Consider the following 19,957-nt stretch of genomic DNA (forward strand, 5'->3'; position numbering starts at 1 on the left):
AAACAGGAAAAGAAAGAACAAGAATAAGGAGAAAATAGAGTGAGAGAGGACAAGCAAAACAGGACCCGCGCGTCTCAGGGTCCTCCCACCTCACTGGCCCTGTTCCTTGCTTCCATTTCTCATTCCCCCACCCCCACCTCTAGCGGCATGCTGGTCAGGTCAACGTCCCCCTGGACAAAAGAAGAATCATAAGGAACTGTGTCCAATCTCATCTTCCCTTACTGACTCCCACCAGGTTTTCAAATCTAACTTACCGGGCAGTCGCTGTCATCAGGCTGCCTGCCACGCTCCACTTCGCCAAGGTCTGTGCCCTTGGCCACAGGATCTAAGCTTTCTGGTAGGCTCCAGCTCGCCCAGGCAGCCCAACCAGTGCCCTTATTGGTGCCAGGGCCATCCACTAACCTGTCACCAGCACTTGCTCCCACAGCATTCACTGGAAGCGCAGACCCCAGCTCAGGTCAGAATCCCTACACCCAGTTTGCGTCCAGAGGTTCCCACGTGACTTGTTTCCCAGGCAATGGTTCCTTCCTCCCGGATGTAACCCACCCTAAGGAATGCGGAGAGTGCTTCCCAGAGGTACAGCTCAAACAGCTATGACTAGCGAAATGCAGCATAGCCTGCTGGAAGTGTTGTCTATTTCTATGGCATTAAACTGGGAATTATAAAGAAAGGAATGAAAGGAATTGGAGACTTTCACCAAGAACTATGCATAGCGCTGTATTGTTAGGATTCTTAGGATGAGTGTGTTATTTTGTAATTAAATCAACAAAGGGAAAACAAATTGTAATGAATAAATAAAAATGGATTATGTATACAGGAAAATCCAACGATTACAGCACCCTATGTAGCTTTAGAAATATGTAATGTTTTATAAGAGGGGTAGTAGCAATGTGCAAATGTCCGTTCAGAATTCAAGCAGGAAGAATCTTCACAAAAGAGATTTTGAAAAGCCCTCTTTTACAGTCAGAGGGCCTAGGAGAATCTGATATTCTGAGCACTTCTGTCAGAAAGACAGACCTGCTGCATGTTGAAAGTACGTCAGAGTTAACCAAGACAAAGAACCTCTTGTGATCAGTAATAATGTCAAGTCCCTAAAGAAGAAACAGAGAAAGCCATGAAGATCAAAAATTAGGAGACTCAGACTTTGCAGAAAGATTAAGCACAGGGACTCTGAAGCCATGCTACCTTGGTTAGAATTCAGATCTGCTCTTTACTAAGTTATGGGATTTTTGGCAAGTTGCTTTATCTGTGCCTCAGTTTCTTCATCTGTTAATGGCTTGTCATAAAAATTAAATTAAACAAGTTAATATTTAAACAATGTCTGGCTAGTGGGAAGTCCTATGTTTGTTAAATAAATAAGTAAAACATGGAACACAGAGAGCCAAAATGTGCCAGAACAGACCTATTAGCCACACTTAGTAATAGGAACCACATGAGTAAACTGTTTACTGAGTTCATTGTTATGGAGTCAACAAAGCTTTTTGGCATTCACATAAAGTTTAGAGATGACCAACTGCACTAGCACCAGATGGGCCTCACCTGTGTATCAGAATCAAGTTTTGGTACTGAGGATGGGTTAAACCAAGTAAGCATCCCCACTTATACAACTATGTTCTTATGAGATCTATTTATGTCTTGTTCTGTTAGAGCCTTGGGCAAACACAAAATGTCCAGCCACCTATCATTCCTAAGTAGGGAGGGAATACAAGAAGACCCTTAGATATGATGCAAATGAAGCATGTCTGGCACATGGTAAGATCACAAATATTTTTAAAAATCAGATCTTTTGAAAAAGTCTTAGGGATTTTTTTTATTGGAGTAAAATTGCTTTGCAATGTTGTGTTAGTTCTGCTGTATGATGAAGTGAATTAGATATATGTATACCTATATCCCCTCCCTCTTGGACCTCCCCCCCACTCCCCCAACCCACCCATCTAGGTCGTCACAGAGCACCTGATATAGCTCATATTTCCCTTCTCAGAAGCTTATGTTGCTCTGTAAACAAGTAACAGATGTGCCATGAACATTCCTTCTTAGAGGGCTCAATGGTCTAAACTTTTTCAAACACAGCACATTCTGTTTCCAGCTCCCTACTCACCCTGCTTTGGGGCACAGTGACAATCATTTTAGTTAAAGTAAATCAGGGCAGTTAAAAAGAAAATGCTCTCCTAAGATAAAAAGGCTCCAGCCATTGGCTCAAAAGGAGTAGGGTCTAAGTTTGTTAATCAGATAGTAGGAGAGAGGGATGGGAATACTATTAAGAAAATTAGCCCTTGAGGTCTGCACTGTGCAATATAGTGACCACTGGCCAGAAGTGACTCTTTAGCATTTGAAATGTAGCTAGTTCAATTTGAGATGGAATGTTAGTATAAAATGCACACCAGATTTCTTAGGCTAATTACAAAAACGTAAACTATTTCACTCATAACTTGCTTTTTTATATTGATTATATGTTGCAATGATAGTAATTTGGAAATAGTAGATTAAAAATATTATTAAAATTAATTTTACTTATTTCTTGCACTTTTTAAATATGACTGTTAGAAAATTTTAAATTGTAAACGTGGTTCACTTTATATTTTTGTTGGACAGCATGGCTCTAGGACCTAAGTTTATTTAAATATAGATATTATAGACTAAATCTACAATTGCAAAAGTAGGGAGTGCACATGCCAAGAGATATGCAAGATGATCCAATTGTCTGTGGAAAAATGTATTCTAATATCGATTCTTATTTATTTCTCATCTCATCTTTTTAAATCTTTATTTGTATATGTTTTATAATGTAATGCTGTGAGTACAGAAATACATGTTTTATATATATAAATATGTATATATGTGTATATATATGTATATATGAAACACTTTTTAAATATTTACACTTTTTCTGGTGACAAAGGTGAAAGTACCTTTCTCAACCGTGCAAGCTCCTTTCTGACTTAGGGTTTTATCACTTGCTATTTCCTCTGCCTGAAACATCTGTCTCTAGATCTTTGAAAAATTGACTCCATTTTGACACTTGTGTCTTGATTCAGATGTCACCCAGTATGGGCTTCTCTCTAATCTTCTAACCCTATACAACCATTGCAGTCACTCTCTATCATTTTCCTTCATCACCCTGTTCTATTTTCTTTTTAACAGTTCTCTCTGAAATATTCTTGTTTACTTGTTTATTTAAATATAAACTAGAAATCATCCAGAACATTACTCTTTTGTTCCACTGAGCTCCATTTTAGAAGAAAAAGCATAGGAAGTGGAGCCAGACAGATCCAGAGTATGAAGTTCAGACTAAGAGAATATAGAACCATGAATTTGTCATTTAGTGTAATCAACTGAGAGTGAAATTCAACCAGGTCCCTGAGGGGGCTCTCTATTGCAGCACAGCAGTGCCTTTATCACCAGTTCTAGGCTTCCAAAGAACCCTGCTGATGCTAATTTAGCTGCAAAGAAAGGTGTCCTGTATGGCTGTCATAAACTTTTCAGGGTTTGGAAAGGAACTTTCATACATCATTTCTTGTGTGAAAAATAAAATAAAAAACATTCCAAGTATCAAAAGTCAGAATGAACTCTGGATCTAGGCTGCCTAGTTATGGGTTCTAGCTCTGCCATTTATTAGTTATGTTATTAGCTCAAGTTATTTAACATTTCTGATCCTCAATTTCCTCATCTTTAAAATAGAGATTGTAACTGTACCTTTCTCATAGTTTTTTGTGTGTGTGTGAAGAGTTAATATGTGTAATAAACATAATAATGCCTGGCATGTAGGTAATATATGAATACTAATACAAATTAAAAATAAGAGACAAAAAAGATTGGGAAAATTAAAAGGTAAACCAACACATAACTACATCCCTGGCCTAAAGTGAATCAAATACATGAACACTGCCAGAGACCTCATCAAGGTATTTAAGGTAGGGAAATCTTGTGAAATGACTGTATTGTAAAGCTGACAGGATTGTAATGTCCTTAGAAAACAAGGACAGACTCCTCAGAGATCTGAAGCAAGGACGCTCACACACACACACACAGAAAGTGAAATCCAACCTGACTAAGGTGAGGAAATGCTAACCAGAGCTAATAGAATAGGTGTCAGTAAATGACAGCTCAAGGGCCAGCCAAATCTGATCTGCAATCTGTTTGAATATAGCCAGAGAACTAAGAATGATTTCTACATATTTAAATAGTTGAAAAAATTAAGAGAATTACATTTTGTGACATGTCAAAATTATATGAATTTAAAATTTCAGTATCCAAAAATAAAGTTTTATTGGAACACAGTCACAATCATTCACTTACATGTTGTCTATGGCTGCTTTCACACCACAACTACAGGGTTGTAATTATTTTCCATCTCATGTTGTTTTATGCAAGACTAATTTGCAATACATTATGCATCAAAATTATCACTGAGAAACCCAAATGAACATGAAATAACTAGGAAATCACCACAGTTGTAGCTAACAATGAGCCAAATAATCCCAAGCTTTCTTAAACTTATACTAGTTTCTTCAAAGGCCTGAAGAGAATTACTAAGGTACATACTAGGTATTAACTAAATACATGATTTACCTGATTACCTAAGGGAGTAATCCTATCTACATAGGATTAAAAGACAAATGCATACAAAATAAAAATAAATGTATGTTATTGAGTATACATCATATAAAGATGTAATTTGTGGCAATCACAACACAAAACTTGGTAGGATAGAGTTTTATAGGAGTAGAATTTTTGTATGCTATTGAAGTTAAGTTGGTATCAATTCAAACTAGATTGTTGTAAATTCAGGACATGAAATGTAATCCTTATTGTAACCACACAAAAAATCATAAACATTATAATAAAAAAAATGTGAAGGGAATAAAAATGGTTGAATCCAAAAAAAAAAAAAAAACTAAATACAAAAGAAGGCAATAATGGAGGAAATAAGGTACAAAGAGTATATAAGACATAATAAAAACAAATAAAAAAGTGCCTGAAGTAAGTCCTTTCTTACCGGTAACTACTTCAAATGTAAATGGATTAAACCCTCCAATCAAAAAGCAGAGATGGGCAGAATGGATTTAAAATTAAAATGATAATACTATGTCCCATCTACCAAAAACTCACATTAGATCCAAAGACACAAAGAAGCTGAAAGTGAAAGGGCAGAAAGCTTACAAATAGTAAGCAAAAGATTGCGGGGGTGGCTATCTCAAAATAGAATTTAAGTCAAATGTTGTTACAAGAGGCAAAGAAGAACTAGATAGATAGATGATAAATAGATAGATAAAATAATTAATTCATCAAGAAGATACAATTATAATCATATAGGCATCAAATAATAGAGCTCCTAAATATATGACACACAAATATTGACTGAATTGGAGGGACAAATAGACAGTTCCATAATAATAAATCAATAAGGAAATAGGACATGAATGACATTATAAATTAACCAGCCTTAAAAGACATAAATAGAATATCCTAAAACAGCAGAATACACATTCTTCTCAATTGCATGGGGAACATTCTCCAGGATAGATCATATGTTAGGCCAAAAACTACACTTAATAAATTTAAGCAGATTAAAATCATGTCAAGTATGTTTTTCAGTCACAGTGGTATGAATAAAATTAGAAATATATTACAAGAAGAAAACTGGAAAATGCACAAATATGAGGAGATTAAACAACATGATACTAAACAACCAATAGGTTAAAGAAGAAGTTTTAAAAGAGAAATCTAAAAATATCTTAAGACAAATGAAAATGGAAATACAACATGTCAAAACTTATTAGATGCAGCAAAAGCAGTTCTAAGTGGGGAGTTTATAGCAATAAATCCTTACATTGAGAAACAAAAGGTCAGTGATATCAGCATCATGACAACAAAAAGTAATTTTTTTTCTCTCCCATTTGATTCAGTTATTTGGCTATCCATAAGGAAGCAGAGGTGCCTCTGCACAGCACACGAAGATTCCCAATGGATCTTTCCACCTGTGCCTCTTTCAGCTGACTTGGACCTTGGAGGAAGCTGTAGAGCCCAGGGACATGGCAGCAGAGGTAGCTGTGGGACAGCTGTGACCTTGCTGGTAGAGAAGTTGGAGGGTGAAAGATGTGAGTGGGGTTCTGTCAGTCCATAGGTGCAGCAGTTGGAGGGAACTGTTGCTCACTTTGAGGAGAGACTGCAGTGACTGTGCAGGGGGAAAGGAAAGGGAAGAAGCAGACAAAAAGAACTGAAGGAACACATTTCCTGCTGTCTGCCCTGGGACTATAGCAAGTGGTTCACCCACGGGATATTGGGACTCAAACGCTCAAGGATTTCTCTACCAGGCCAAGGACACACCCAAAGCCCCAGGTGCTAAGCACATACCTCCCCCCACTCTACCACCGGCCTTTTTTAAACTCCAGCTTTTTAAAAAATAATGTTGCTCTCAAATTTAGTAGCAAATCAGCTCCTTTTCACATTCTGGAAAACAACAGAAAGGCTTCTAATTACCAATCTTCTGAACTGTTAGAAACAAAGTAAACAAAACCTACTGAAATAAGGAAGATGTCTGCTAATTCAAATACTACAGAACCTTAGGACAAATGGTAAAAACAAAGCTATATAGACAAAATCACACAAATGCTATAGCAGAGACACATTTCCATGAACAGTATGAAAAATAATGGTAAAATGATATCACAAAAAGAAAACAATTCTCCAGCAACCAAACTCAAAGGCATGGAATATTGCAAACAAACTGATAAAGAGTTCAAAGTAGCTTCTTTTTTTAAATTTATTTATTCATTTATTTATTTATATTTTTGGCTGTGTTGGGTCTTCGTTTCTATGTGAGGGCTTTCTCTAGTTGCAGCAAGCGGGGGCCACTCTTCATCGTGGTGCACAGGCCTCTCACTATCGTGGCCTCTCTTGTTGTGAAGCACAGGCTCCAGACGTGCAGGCTCAGTAGTTGTGGCTCACGGGCCCAGTTGCTCCACGGCATGTGGGATCTTCCCAGACCAGGGCTCGAACCCGTGTCCTCTGCATTGGCAGGAAGATTCTCAATCACTGCACCACCAGGGAAGCCCCTCAAAGTAGCTCTTATAAAGAAATTCAAGGAGCTACAAGAAAACTCAGAAAGGCAATACAGTGAACTCACGAATAAAACTAATGGATAGAGAAATATTTTATCAAAGAAATTAAAATTCTAAAAAAGAACCATTTCAAAATTCTGGAGCTGAAGAACACAAAAAACAAGATGAAGAATACATTAGAAAGCATTGGAAATAGAGCAGACCAATATGGAAGAGAGAATTAGTGAGTTCAAATACAGAAATCTAGAAATGATACAAGTAGAAGAGGAAAGAGAAATAAGATATAAAAAACCATGGGGGAAATGCTATGAGAGCTATCAGACTCTTTTAGGAAGGGCAACATTAGGATAATGGATATCTCAGAAGAAGATAGGGAGAAGGGAGTAGAGAGATAATTCAATGAAATAATAGCTGAGAACCTCCCAAACTTGGGGAAGGAACTGAATATACAAGTCCTTGAAGCTAAGACAACACCTAATTACTTCAATGCTATAAACCTCCAACATGCATAAATTAAAATTGTCAAAAGTCAATGACAAAGAAATAATTTTAAAGGCAGCCAGGAAAAAAAGGATAGTAACCTAGAAAGGAAACCCCATTAGGCTATCAGTAGAAATCTTATAGTCCAGGAGGGAGTAGAATGGAATTCTCAACATATTGAAAGCTAAAAACTATAACCCAAGAATACTCTATTGAGCAAAGTTATGATTCAAATCTGAAGGAAAAATAAAGGTTTCACACACAAACAAAAGTTGAGGTAGTTCATCTACACTAGACATGCCTTACAAGAGATGTTGAAATAAGCTCTTCTACCAGAAACAAAATAGCAAAAATGCACAAAGCTGTAAGCAAGGTAACAAAGAGACAGAACCAGAAAACTGCAAATCTTTATCAGAAAAGGTTTTCAAAAACTTTACTACAGTATAAAGTTTAAAGGGAGGAAAAAAAATAATGCTGAAAAATAACTATAGTTATCTCAGTTTAGTAACAAACTCACAACATAAAAAGGGATAATTTAACACAGCAAGAACATAAAAGGGGAAGAAGAAAAGGACAGAACTTGTTTAGGTAAATGAAGATTAGATGTTGTCAGCAGAAAAATGACTATTTTATCTATGAAGTTACACACAAGCCTCAGGGTAACCACAAAATATAAATATAGAGCAGAGACCAAAAAAAAAGCACAAAAAAGAGGAAACAATTAAACATCATAAAAAAAATAAAATGGCAGATGGAAACACAAGAGAAAAGAAACAATGGAGATATAAAGCAATCAGAAAACAAAAGATAAAATGGCATTACTGTCTCATCTACCAATAATCACCTTAAATATAAATTGATTGAATTCACCCATCAAAAGACAAAGAGTGGATGGAAGGATGAAGAAACAAGACTCAACTCTATGCTGCCTCCAGGAGACACATCTCAGCTGTAAAGACAAACATACACTAAAAGTGAAGAGAAGGAAGATGATACTCTAAGCAAAAAAGAAAATATCAGCCAAAAGAAAGTGGTGTAGCCATACTCATATCAGGCAAAAGAGATTTCAAGCTGAAAAAGGAAAAAAGAGACAAATATGGATAGTATGTAATAATAAAGGGGATATTTCATCAAGAAGACATAACAGTGAATAATATATATGTACCTAACATAAGAGCACCAAAATATATAAAGTGATTATTAACAGGCTAAAAGGGATACATTGACAGCAATACAATAATAGTATGGAAATTTAAGACCCCACTTATATCAATGGATAGATCATCCAGACAGAAAGTCAACAAGGAAATTGCAACCCTAAATAAAACATTAGATCAGATGGCTTTGATAGATTTTTACAGAATATTCCATCCAAATGCAGCAGAATACACATTCTTCTGAAGTGCAAATGGAACTTCCTCAAGGATAGTCCATATGCTGAGAAACAAAACAAAATAAATTTAAGAAGGTTGAAATCTTACCAAGAACGTTTTCTGATCACAATGGTATGAAACCAGAAATCCACTACAAAAAGAAAATTGAAAAAAGTAACAAATATTTGGAGACTGAAATACATGCTGCTGAACAGCTATTAGGTCAACAAAGAAATCAAAAGAGAAAAAAATATGCAAAGAAAAATAACAAATGAAAATATGACATACCAAAACTATGGAATATAACAGAAGCAGTACCAAGAAGGAAGTTTATAACAATGCAGACCAGCTCAAAAAACAAGAAAAATCTCAAACAAACAATCTCATCTTACAGCTAAAGGAAGTAGAAAAATAAGAAAAAAAGAAGCCCAAAGTCAGTAGAAGGAAAGAAATAATAAAGATCAGAGTGGAAATAAGTGAAATAGAGACTGAAAAGATAATAGAAAGAGGAATGAAACTAAGAGCTGGTTCTTAGAAAAGGTAAACAAAGTTGACAAACCTTTAGTTAGACTTACTGAAAGAAATAGAGAAGTCTCTGACAAAATCAGAAGTAAAAGAGAAGAAATAAAAATGAATGTCACAGAAATACAAAGAATTATAAAATAATATGAAGAGTATTTATACACTAACAAATTGAACAACCTAAGGGCCAGAAGTTTTCATGAGTGAAATTTACCAAACATTTAAAGAAAAATTAACACCTATCTTTCCTAAAATATTCCGAAAAATTGAAGAGGTAGGAAAGCTTCCAAATTCATTCTATGAGGCCAGCATCACTCTGATACCAAACCCAGGCAAGGACAACAAACAGAAAATTGCAGGCCAATATCTCTGATAAGCATAGATGCAAAAATCCTCAGTGAAATATTAGCAAACTAAATATGACAATATATTAAAAGGATAACACACCATGATCACGTGGGATTTATTCCAGGAATGCAAGGATGGTTGAATATCCACAAATTAATCAACATGATACACGACATTAACAAAATAAAAAGTAAAAATCATATGATTATGTCAATAGACACAGAAAAACGTTTGACAAGATTCAACACCCCATTATGATTAAAAACTCTCAATAAAATGTGCATAAAAGGAGAATATCTCAACATAATAAAGGCCATATATGACAGACCCACAGCTAACATCATACTCAATAATGAAAAACTGAAAGCTATCTATCTCTTCAAGATCAGAAACAAGACAACAATGCCTACTTTTGTCTGTCTTATTCAACATAGTATTGGAAGTCCTACTCATACTAATTAAGCAAGAAAAAGAAATAAAAGATACCCAAGTTGGAAAGGGAGAAGTAAAACTGTCACTATTTACAGATGACATGATTTTATTTATAGAAAACCCTAAAGATAATGCCAAAAGTGATTAGAAATAATAAATGAATACAGTAAAGTTGCAGGGTACAAAGTAAATATACACAAATCAATTGAGTTTCCATACACTAAGAATGAACTAGCAGAAAGAGAAATTTAAAAAAACAATCTCACTTACAATCACAAGCAAAAGAAAAGAAAAGAAAAGAATAAATTAACTAGGAACAAATGAAACCAAAGAAGTGAAAGGTCTCTACACTGAAATCTACAAGACTTCGTTGAAAGAAATTGAAGAAGACACAAAGAAACAGAAAGATATTCCATGTTCATGGATTGAAAGAATTAACATTGTCAAAATGTCCTTATTACCCAAAACAATCTACAGATCCAATGCAAACACTATAAAAATCCCACTATAATTTTTACAGAAAAAGAACAATAAATTCTAATATAAATATGGAATGGCAAAAGACCTGAAATATCCAAAGCAATCCTGAGAAAAAAAGGACAAAGCTGGAGGCATCACACTACCTGATTTCAAAATATATTACAAAATTATAGTAATCAAAACAGCATGGTACCAGCAGAAAAACCATTACATAGACCAATGTAACATAATTGAAATCCCAGAAATAAACCCATGCTTATATGGATAATAAATTTACTCTAAAGGAGAAAAATATACAACAGAAAATGATTATATATTTGAAATCATACACAAACCCCAATGTCCCTGTCTTTGGAAGCAGCAGGTTTTGCTTTAATTTCTGGGGCCTTCCCTAAGTTCCAAAATGTCTTGCTTAAACATTAATGATCAGAGGAATACAGAGACAAAGAAAAGCAGTTGGGGAGGAGAATTTGTATCAATTTAAACAATAGATCATCCATATAGCAGTCACAGAACATTTAGTCCCTCCCTGAAGGACATAGATTACATACATTCCTAAGTTGATTTTACAGAAACCAGACTCCCACCAGATGAAAACTGCTGACCACAAACAAGTAGATCCCAGACTGATTGGAACGAGAAGGTTTGTGACTGAGATCCTTGAAACATCACCCTGTTACCTCACAGTCAACCAGTCAGAGAATTGTGCATGAGCAGATCATACAACCCATGAAGCTCTCTCTCACACTGTCTTTAAAAACCTTTCCCTGAAAGCCATCAGAGAGTTCAGGTCTTTTGCACATGAGCTGCCCATCATCCTTGCTTGGTGCCCTGTAGTAAATGCTATACTTCCTTCACTACAAACCAGTGTCAGTGGATTAGCTTTTCAGCATGTCAGGTGAGCAGACCAGAATTGGGTTGAGTAACAATTTTGGTAACCCATATGTCCTTGGTCTAATTAGTAGAACCTAAAACTAAAAGGTAAAAAAGAAAAAGGAAACACAGCCCTTTTAAACTCAAGTCAGTTAACTTATTTCCACTGTTATGTATAAACTAACAAGTTTTATATTGAAATACCTGATTCATGACTAAATTTTAAAATGAAGCTATAAGATTTCTGGTTCTGTCTTTATGTAAAAATTAAATTATATATGAGCTTTATTTAATTGGCTAAAAAGAAAATAAGTGCTTACAAGTTAATATTTCTGAATACAGCAGAAATCAACCAAAAGTTTTAAAGGATCATATGATCTAGGACTAATTCTGTAATGAATGAAAACAAGATTGTTTGTTGGTTTTATTAATATAGACATGTCTTTTTAAAATTTTTATTGGAGTATAGTTGATTTAAAATGTTGTGTTAGTTTCAGGTGTACAGCAAACTGCAACTGTTATATATATGCATATATCCACTATTTTTTAGATTATTTTTCCATATAAGCCATTACAGAATATTGAATATAGTTCCCTGTGCTATACAATAAGTCCTTATTAGTTATCTATTTTATATATAGTATTCTATATATGTCAATCCCAATCTCCCAATTGATCCTGCCCCCTTCCACTTACCCCCAGTAACCAAAAGTTTGTTTTCTACATCTGTAACTATATTCCAGTTTTATAGATAAGTTTATTTGTACCTTTTTTGGATTCCACATATAAGTGATATCATATGATATTTGTCTTTCTCTGTCTGACTTTCTTCACTCAGTATGACAATGTCTACGTCCATCCATGTTGCTGCAGATGGCATTATTTCATTCTTTTTTACGGCTGAGTAATATTCCATTGTATGGCTGAGTAATATTCCATTGTAGATATGTACCACATCTTCTTTATCCACTCCTCTGTCGATGGACATTTAGGTTGCTTCCATGTCCTGGCTATTGTAAATAATGCTGCACTGAACATTGGGGTGCATATATTGTTTCTAATTATGTTTTTCTCTGGATATATGCCCAGGAGTGGAATTGCAAGCTTATACGGTAGGTCTATGTTTAGTTTTTAAGGAACGTTCATACTGTTCTCCATAGTGGTTGTACCAATTTACATTGCCACCAACAGTGTGAGAGGGTTCCCTTTTCTCCACACCCTCTCCAGAATTTACTGTTTGTAGAATTTTGATGATGACCATTCTGACAAGTGTGAGGTAATAACTCATCTTAGTTTGATTTGCATTTCTCTAATAATTAGTGATATTGAGGATATTTTCAGGTGTTTTTGGCCACCCGTATGTCTTCTTTGGAGAAATGTCTATTTAGATTTTCTGCCTATTTTTTCAATGGTTTTTTTTTTTTTTATATTGAGCTTCATGAGCTGTTTCTATATTTTAGAGATTAATCGCTTGTCGGTTGCTTAATTTGCAAATATTTTCTCCCATTCTAAAGGTGGTCTTTTCATTTTGTTTATGGTTTCCTTTGCTGTGCAAAAGCTTTTAAGTTTAATTAGATCCCATTTATTTATTTTTGTTTTTATTTTCATTACTCTAGGAGGTGGATCAAAAAAGATCTTGCTGCAATTTTTGTAAGAGAGTGTTCCGCCTATGTTTTCCTCAAAGGGTTTTATAATATACGGCCTTCCATTTGCCTCTTTAATCCATTTTAAGCTTATTTTTGTGTATGGCATTAGGGAGTGTTCTAATTTCATTCTTGTACATGTAGCTGTCCAGTTTTCCCAGCACCACTTTTGAAGAGACTGTCCTTCTCTATTGTATGTTCTGGCCTCCTTTGTCATAGATTAAGTGACCATAGGTGCATGGGTTTATCTCTGGATTTTCTATCCTGTTCCATTGATCTAAATTTCTCTTTTTGTGCCAGTGCTATACTGTTTTGATTACTGTAGCTTTGGGGTATTGTCTGAAGTTAGGAAGCCTGATTCTTCGAGCTCCATTTTTCTTTCTCAAGATTGCTTTGGCTATTCAGGGTCTTTTGTGTTTCCATACAAATTGTAAAATTTTTTGTTCTAATTCTGTGAAAAATGTCATTGGTGATATGATAGGGATTACAATGAATCTGTAGATTCCTTTGGATAGTATAGTCATTTTGACAATATTGATTCTTCCAATCCAAGAATATGGTATATCTCTCCATCTGTTTGTGTCATCTTTGATTTCTTTCAACAGTGCCTTATAGTTTTCTGAGTACAGGTCTTTTGCCTCTTTATTTAGGTTTATTCCTAGGTATTTTATTCTTTTTGATGTGATGGTAAATGGAACTGTTTCCTTAATTTCTCTTTCTGATCTTTCACTGTTAGTGTATAGGAATGCAAGAGATTTCTGTGTATTAATTTTGTATCCTGCAACTTTGCCAAATTCATTGATGAGCTCTAGTAGTTTTCTGGTAACATCTTAAGATTTTCTATGTATAGTATCATGTCATCTGCAAACAGTGACAGTTTACTTCTTCTTTTCCAGTGTGGATTCCTCTTATTTCTTTTTCTTCTCTGATTGTTGTGGCTATGACTTCCAAAACTATGTTGAATAAAAGTGGTGAGAGCGGACATCCATGTCTTTTTCCTGATCTTAGAGGAAATGCTTTCAGTTTTTCCCTGTTGAGAATGATATCAGCTGTGGGTTTGTCACACATAGTCTTTATTATGTTGAAGTAGGTTCCCTCCATGCACACTTTCTGGAGAGCTTTTATAATAAATGGGTGTTGAATTCTTTCAAATCTTTTTATGCACCTAGTGATATGATTATATGGTTTTTATTCTTCACTTTGTTAATATGGTGTATCACATTCATTGATTTTCATATATTGAATAATCCTTGCATCTCTGGGATAAACCCTCTTGATCATGGTGTGTGATCTTTTTAATGTGTTGTTGGATTTGGTTTGCTAGTATTTTGTTGAGAATTTTTGCATCTATGTTCATCATTGATATTCCATTTTTTGTGATATCTTTGTCTAGTTTTGGTATCAGCGTGATGGTGGCCTTGTAGAATGTGCTAGGGAGTGTTCCTTCCTTTGCAATTTCTTGAAGAGTTTCAGAACTTTAGGTGTTAACTCTTCCCTATATGTTCAATAGAATTGACCTGTGAAGCTATCTGGTCCTGTACTTTTGTTTGTTGTAAGTTTTTAAATCACAGCTTCAATTTCAGTACTTGTGATTCGTCTGTTCATATATTCTATTTCGTCTTGGTTCAGTCTTGGAAGGTTGTACCTTTCTAGGAATTTGTCCATTTCCTCTAGGTTGTCCATTTTATTGGTGTATAGTTGCTTGCAGTAGTCTCTTAAGATCCTTTGTATTTCTGTGGTTTCCATTGTAACGTCTCCTTTCTCATTTCTAATTGCATTGACTCGAGCCCTCTCCCTTTTTTTCTTGATGAGCCTGACTAAAGGTTTACCAATCTTGTTTGTCTTTTCAAAGAACCAGATTTTAGTTTCATTGATTTTCCTATTGTTTTCTTCATCTCTAATTCATTTATTTCTGCTCTGATCTTTATGATTTATTTCCTTCTACTAACTTTCAGTTTTGTTTGTTCTTGTTTCTCTAGTTGCATTGGGTTTAAGGTTAGGCTGTTTATTTGGGATTTTTCTTATTTCCTGAGGTAAGATTGTGTTGGTATAAACTCCCTCTTAGAACTGCTTCTGCTGTATCTCATAGGTTTTGTATCATCGTGTTTTCACTGTCATTTGTCTCTAGGTATGTTTTGATTTCCTCGGTGACCTATTGGTTTTTTAGTAACATATTGTTCAACCTCCATGTGTTTGTGGTTTTTTTACAGTTTTTTTCCTGTAATTGATTTCTAATCTTATAACATTATGGTTGGAAAAGATGACTATATGATTTCAATTTTCTTAGCACATTATTGACCTGAGATATATTAATATTACTTTTGTTACCCGAACGTTATTGACCAGGGATGTATCAATACGTTTTTAGAGAGTGATACAATTAACATTACCATGTGAAATTGTTAGAGCTTAAAATTGATCAAGGGTTCATTATTCAACTTATGATTGTCATTATCATTCACATGTTGCTCCTTTAGGTTTTTGTTCCAATATTATGTATATTATAAACACAAGTTTATTACTGTAAATTTTTATAAAATGACACATCGTGAAATTTTGAGTGAAAAAGTATTTTTCGGTGAATTTTATGTGGATACTTTCTCTGATTAGCCATGTGACGTATATACTAATGTCTCAGAAGATGATAGTTCTTTAGAATATAGTTCTGATTCAAATGATGTGAATATTAGACCAACAAAAAGACAAAAAACCTTGGCGATTGACTCTGATACAGAAAGTGAAAATGAAACTCATGTTGCTGGAGAATGCTCCTTTGCTTCTACAGAAGAGTGGATTGAAGATATTTCACGAAAATTAGAAGACTTTACAAGTGTGTCAGGTGTAACTCTTGAATGTAATAACCTGCAAAATGTTAGGGAAATAACAGAATTAACTTTTGGTAACACCTTTTTCGAGTTGGTCACTTGTCAAACAAACTTGTATCACCAACAGAATGAAAAATCATATAAAAAGTATGATAAGGCTTTAAAATGGACTGATGTAACCAATAGTGACATGAAGAAGTTTCTTGGATCAATAATTTTGATGGGACAAATAAGAAACTCACACTGGAAAGAATATTGGTCGACTGATCCCTTACTTGAAATACCTATCTTTCCAAAGATTACGATGAAAAGAAGATTCAAGCAACTAATGACATCTCTTCACTTTAATGATAACTTGGAAACTCCACTTCCTGCAGACAGAATTTCAAAAGTTCAACCTCTTTTGGATTATTTTCTACCAAAATTTCAATTGATGTATATACCCAAACGAGAGCTATCACTTGATGAAGAAATGATAAAGTGGAGAGGATGACTCAGATTCAAAACCTATAATCCCAGAAAACTTACAAAATATGGAATTTTGGTCAGGATGGTTAGCGAAAATGAAACTGGATGTGTATGCAACCTTGAGATTTACACGGGTGAAGGAAAGAAACTGCAAGAAACAATATTATCGGTCCTACAACCTTATCTTGGTTCATGGCACCATATTTACCAAGAAAATTTTTTACAACAGTGTGTCCACATCTGAAATATTGTTGAAAAATAAAACCAGAGTTTGTGGGGTTATAAGAGAGCATCATGGTCTACCAAACCACTTAAAGGAGAAATCTAAAAATCTACAGCGGGGAAAAAAGACATAGAAGGAAGAAGTGATTCTTCTTATGTGGAAAGACAAGAGGCTAGTCTGCATGGTGGCAATTATTCATGATGCCTCCATAGCATCTACAGGAAAGGAAGAAAGGAGGACTGGCTGTCAGATAACTAAACCCACTTGTATATTAGAGTATAACAAATATATGAAAGGAGTTGATATATTCAATCAATATCTGCAAACTTTGATATCCTCCAGAAAACTCGAAAATGGTATAAGAAAGTGGGTTTCTGAGTAATTGCAGTTCATTCAATGCGTTTACAATTTATTGTAGCAATAATGCACAGAATAAAATGACTTACAAGCAATTTTTGTTAGCAGTAGCTAGAGAATGGGTAACTGACCATTCTGGCGAATGTAGTGGTAATTCCGCACCTGGTCCTTCTTGTGGCATTTCTAAAAGAGCCCCCTGCAAAGATCCACTTTGTCGACTATCAAAATAAAAAAACATATTCTAGAGGAAATAATACCCACAGGACTAAAGAAAAAAAAAGGAAATGGTGCAAGAAAGTGTAGAATCTGCTCTTCCAGGAGAAAGCACAGTGAAACACAATGTATTTGTAATAGATTTTCTGTTCCCCTGCAGAGAAGTGCCTGCTATACTGCCTATCACACTCTAAAGAAATGTTAGAATGCTTTAATAAGACATGTACAAAGTTTCAAGTAAATACATTAAGGGCAAAAAAAATTGTTGATATTTATTCAAAAGTGGGTGTTTCAATACTCATTAACATTAAAAAGTCACTGGCCACAGGCATTAGTTTCTGCAAAAATCTCCTGGTCAATAATGTGTTACATTTACCGAGGCTTGATTTGTGACACAAGATGTGATCTCATCTGGAGACTGTTTTGTGTGCACTTGAGAAGTGTATTCTGCTGCTTTTGGGTGGAATGTTTTCTAAACTTCAATTAAGTCTAAGGTCTAATGTGTCATTTAAGGCTTGTGTTTCCTTGTTAACTTTCTGTCTGGATGATCTGTCCATTGGTGTAAGTGGGGTGTTAAAGTCCCCCACTATTATTGTGTTACTTTTCATTTCCCTTTTATGGCTGTTAGCATTTGCCTTATATATTGAGGTGCTCTTATATTGGGTGCATGTGTATTTACAATCGTTATATCTTCTTCTTTGATTGATCCCTGATCATTATGTAGTATCTTTCTTTGTCTCTTGTAATAGTCTTCATTTTAAAATCTATTTTGTCTGATACAAGTACTGCTACCCCAGCTTTCTTTTGATTTCCATTTGCATGGAATATCTTTTTCCATCCCCTCGCTTTCAGTCTGTATGTGTCCCTAGGTCTGAAGTGGGTCTCTTGTAGACAGCATTTTTCTTTTGGTGTGTGTGTGTATCTATTGTAGTTTTTTGGCTTGCATTTCCCATGAGGATTTGATATAGCAGTTTATATATATACACTGTTATTTTAAGTTGCTGGTCTCTTAATTTCAAATGCAATTCCCATTTCCTGCATTTGCACTCTCCTTTTCTCACAGTTGCTGGTTTTGATATCATATTTTTGTATGGATGATTTCCTGCTTTTACTGTATGTTTGCTTTTACCAGAGAGTTCTCCAATTTGTGATTTTCTTGTTTCTAGTCATGGCGTTTTTTTTTCCCTACCTAAAGAAGTTTCTTTAGCATTTGCTGTAAAGCTGGTTTGGAGGTGCTGTATTCTCTTAGCTTTTGCTTGTCTGTAAAGCTTTTGGTTTCTCCATTGAATCTGAATGAGAGCCTTGCTGGGTAGTGTGTTCTTGGTTGTAGGCTTTCCCCCTTTCATCATTTTAAATATATCGTGCCACTCCCTTCTGGCCAGCAGAGTTTCTGCTGAAAAATCAGCTGATAACCTTATGGGGATTCCCTTGTATGTTATTTCTTGCTTTTCCCTTGTTGCTTTTGATATTTTCTTTGTATTTAATTTTTGTTAGTTTGATTAATATGTGTTTGGCATGTTCCTCCTTGGGTTTATTTTGTATGGGACTCCCTGCACTTCCTGGAATTGGGTGACTATTTCCTTTCCCATATTAGGGAAGTTTTTGACTATAATCTCTTGAAATATTTTCTCAGGCGATTTCTCTTTCTCTTCTTCTTCTGGGACCCCTATAATTCGAATGTTGATTCATTTAATGTGGTCCCAGAGGTCTCTGAAACTGTCCTCATTTCTTTTCATTCTTTTTTCTTTATTCTGTTCTGCAGAAGTGATTTCCACCATTCCATCTTCCAGCTCACTTATCCATTCTTCTGCCTCAGTTATTCTGCTATTGATTCCTTCCAGTGTATTTTTCATTTCCCAGTTATTGTGTTGTTCATCTCTGTTTTTGTTCTTTTGATGGGTGTGTGTGTGTTTCTATCTTGTTGATTGTTTGGCCTGAGACGTTCCAGCACTGGAGCCTGCAGGTTGTTGGGTGGTACTGGGTCTTGCTGCCGAAATGTGGACCTCTGGGAGAGCTCCCTGGGGCTTCTGCTACCAGTGTCCTTTTTGCCACAGCAAGCTATAGTCAACCTTCGCCTCTTCAGGAGACCCTCCAAGAGCCCTGGGTAGGTGTAGCCCAGGTTCTTATGGAGTTACTCCTTTGTGTTGGGACCCAGTGCACATGAGACCTTGTGTGTGCCCTCCAAGAGTGGAGTCACTGTTTACCCCAGCCCTGTGGAGCTCCTGCAATCCAGCTCCACTGGCTTTCAAGGCTAAATGCTCTGGGCACTCTTTCTCCCAATGCCAGACCCTCAGACTGTCTTGGGGGGGGGGCTATTTTATGTAGGAATGTCCCTGTGTAGCCTGCATGGGTTTAATATTTTTTATTGCAAGCACTGTTTTCAGTGTGGATGACTGCCACCTCTTTCCTCAGCGTATGCTGGCCATTATCCCATTGATAGGAGGTTTGACTGGTGTTGTGGTGAACAGAGTCTGCTCTGGATATTGAGTGGGGCCTCCCCTTTGCTTTGCGGTTGTCACTTCCCTGTCAGGGTGAGGTCTACTCCCTAGTTGTTGGAGTAGAGGCCCCTAGATCTGTTTCGTAGCAATGTTTCTGATCTGCAGTGCAAGGTAGGTGGGATTGGAACACTCCCACTGGGAGAGAAGCCACTGAGTAGTCC

At 35.6% G+C, this 19,957-nt stretch overlaps 1 protein-coding gene and 1 pseudogene across 4 annotated transcripts in view; one reads left to right on the plus strand and one right to left on the minus strand.

The window, feature by feature from the left end:
- Positions 1–6,435, minus strand: part of SPIN4 (spindlin family member 4) — a 235,381-nt gene extending 228,946 nt beyond the window's left edge. For all 3 annotated transcript variants that reach the window (XR_014258439.1, XR_014258440.1, XM_082445030.1), the window contains exon 1: positions 255–6,435. The gene's annotated coding sequence lies outside the window, so the exon portion shown is untranslated. The remainder of the gene's footprint in view (positions 1–254) is intronic.
- Positions 1–19,957, plus strand: part of LOC309651882 (NADH dehydrogenase [ubiquinone] flavoprotein 3, mitochondrial pseudogene) — a 279,044-nt pseudogene that overhangs the window by 170,099 nt on the left and 88,988 nt on the right. The gene's annotated exons all lie outside the window — the stretch shown is intronic.

Source organism: Balaenoptera physalus (genome assembly GCF_965194825.1).
Source record: "Balaenoptera physalus genome assembly, chromosome: X".
Classification (NCBI taxonomy): Eukaryota; Metazoa; Chordata; class Mammalia; order Artiodactyla; family Balaenopteridae; genus Balaenoptera; species Balaenoptera physalus.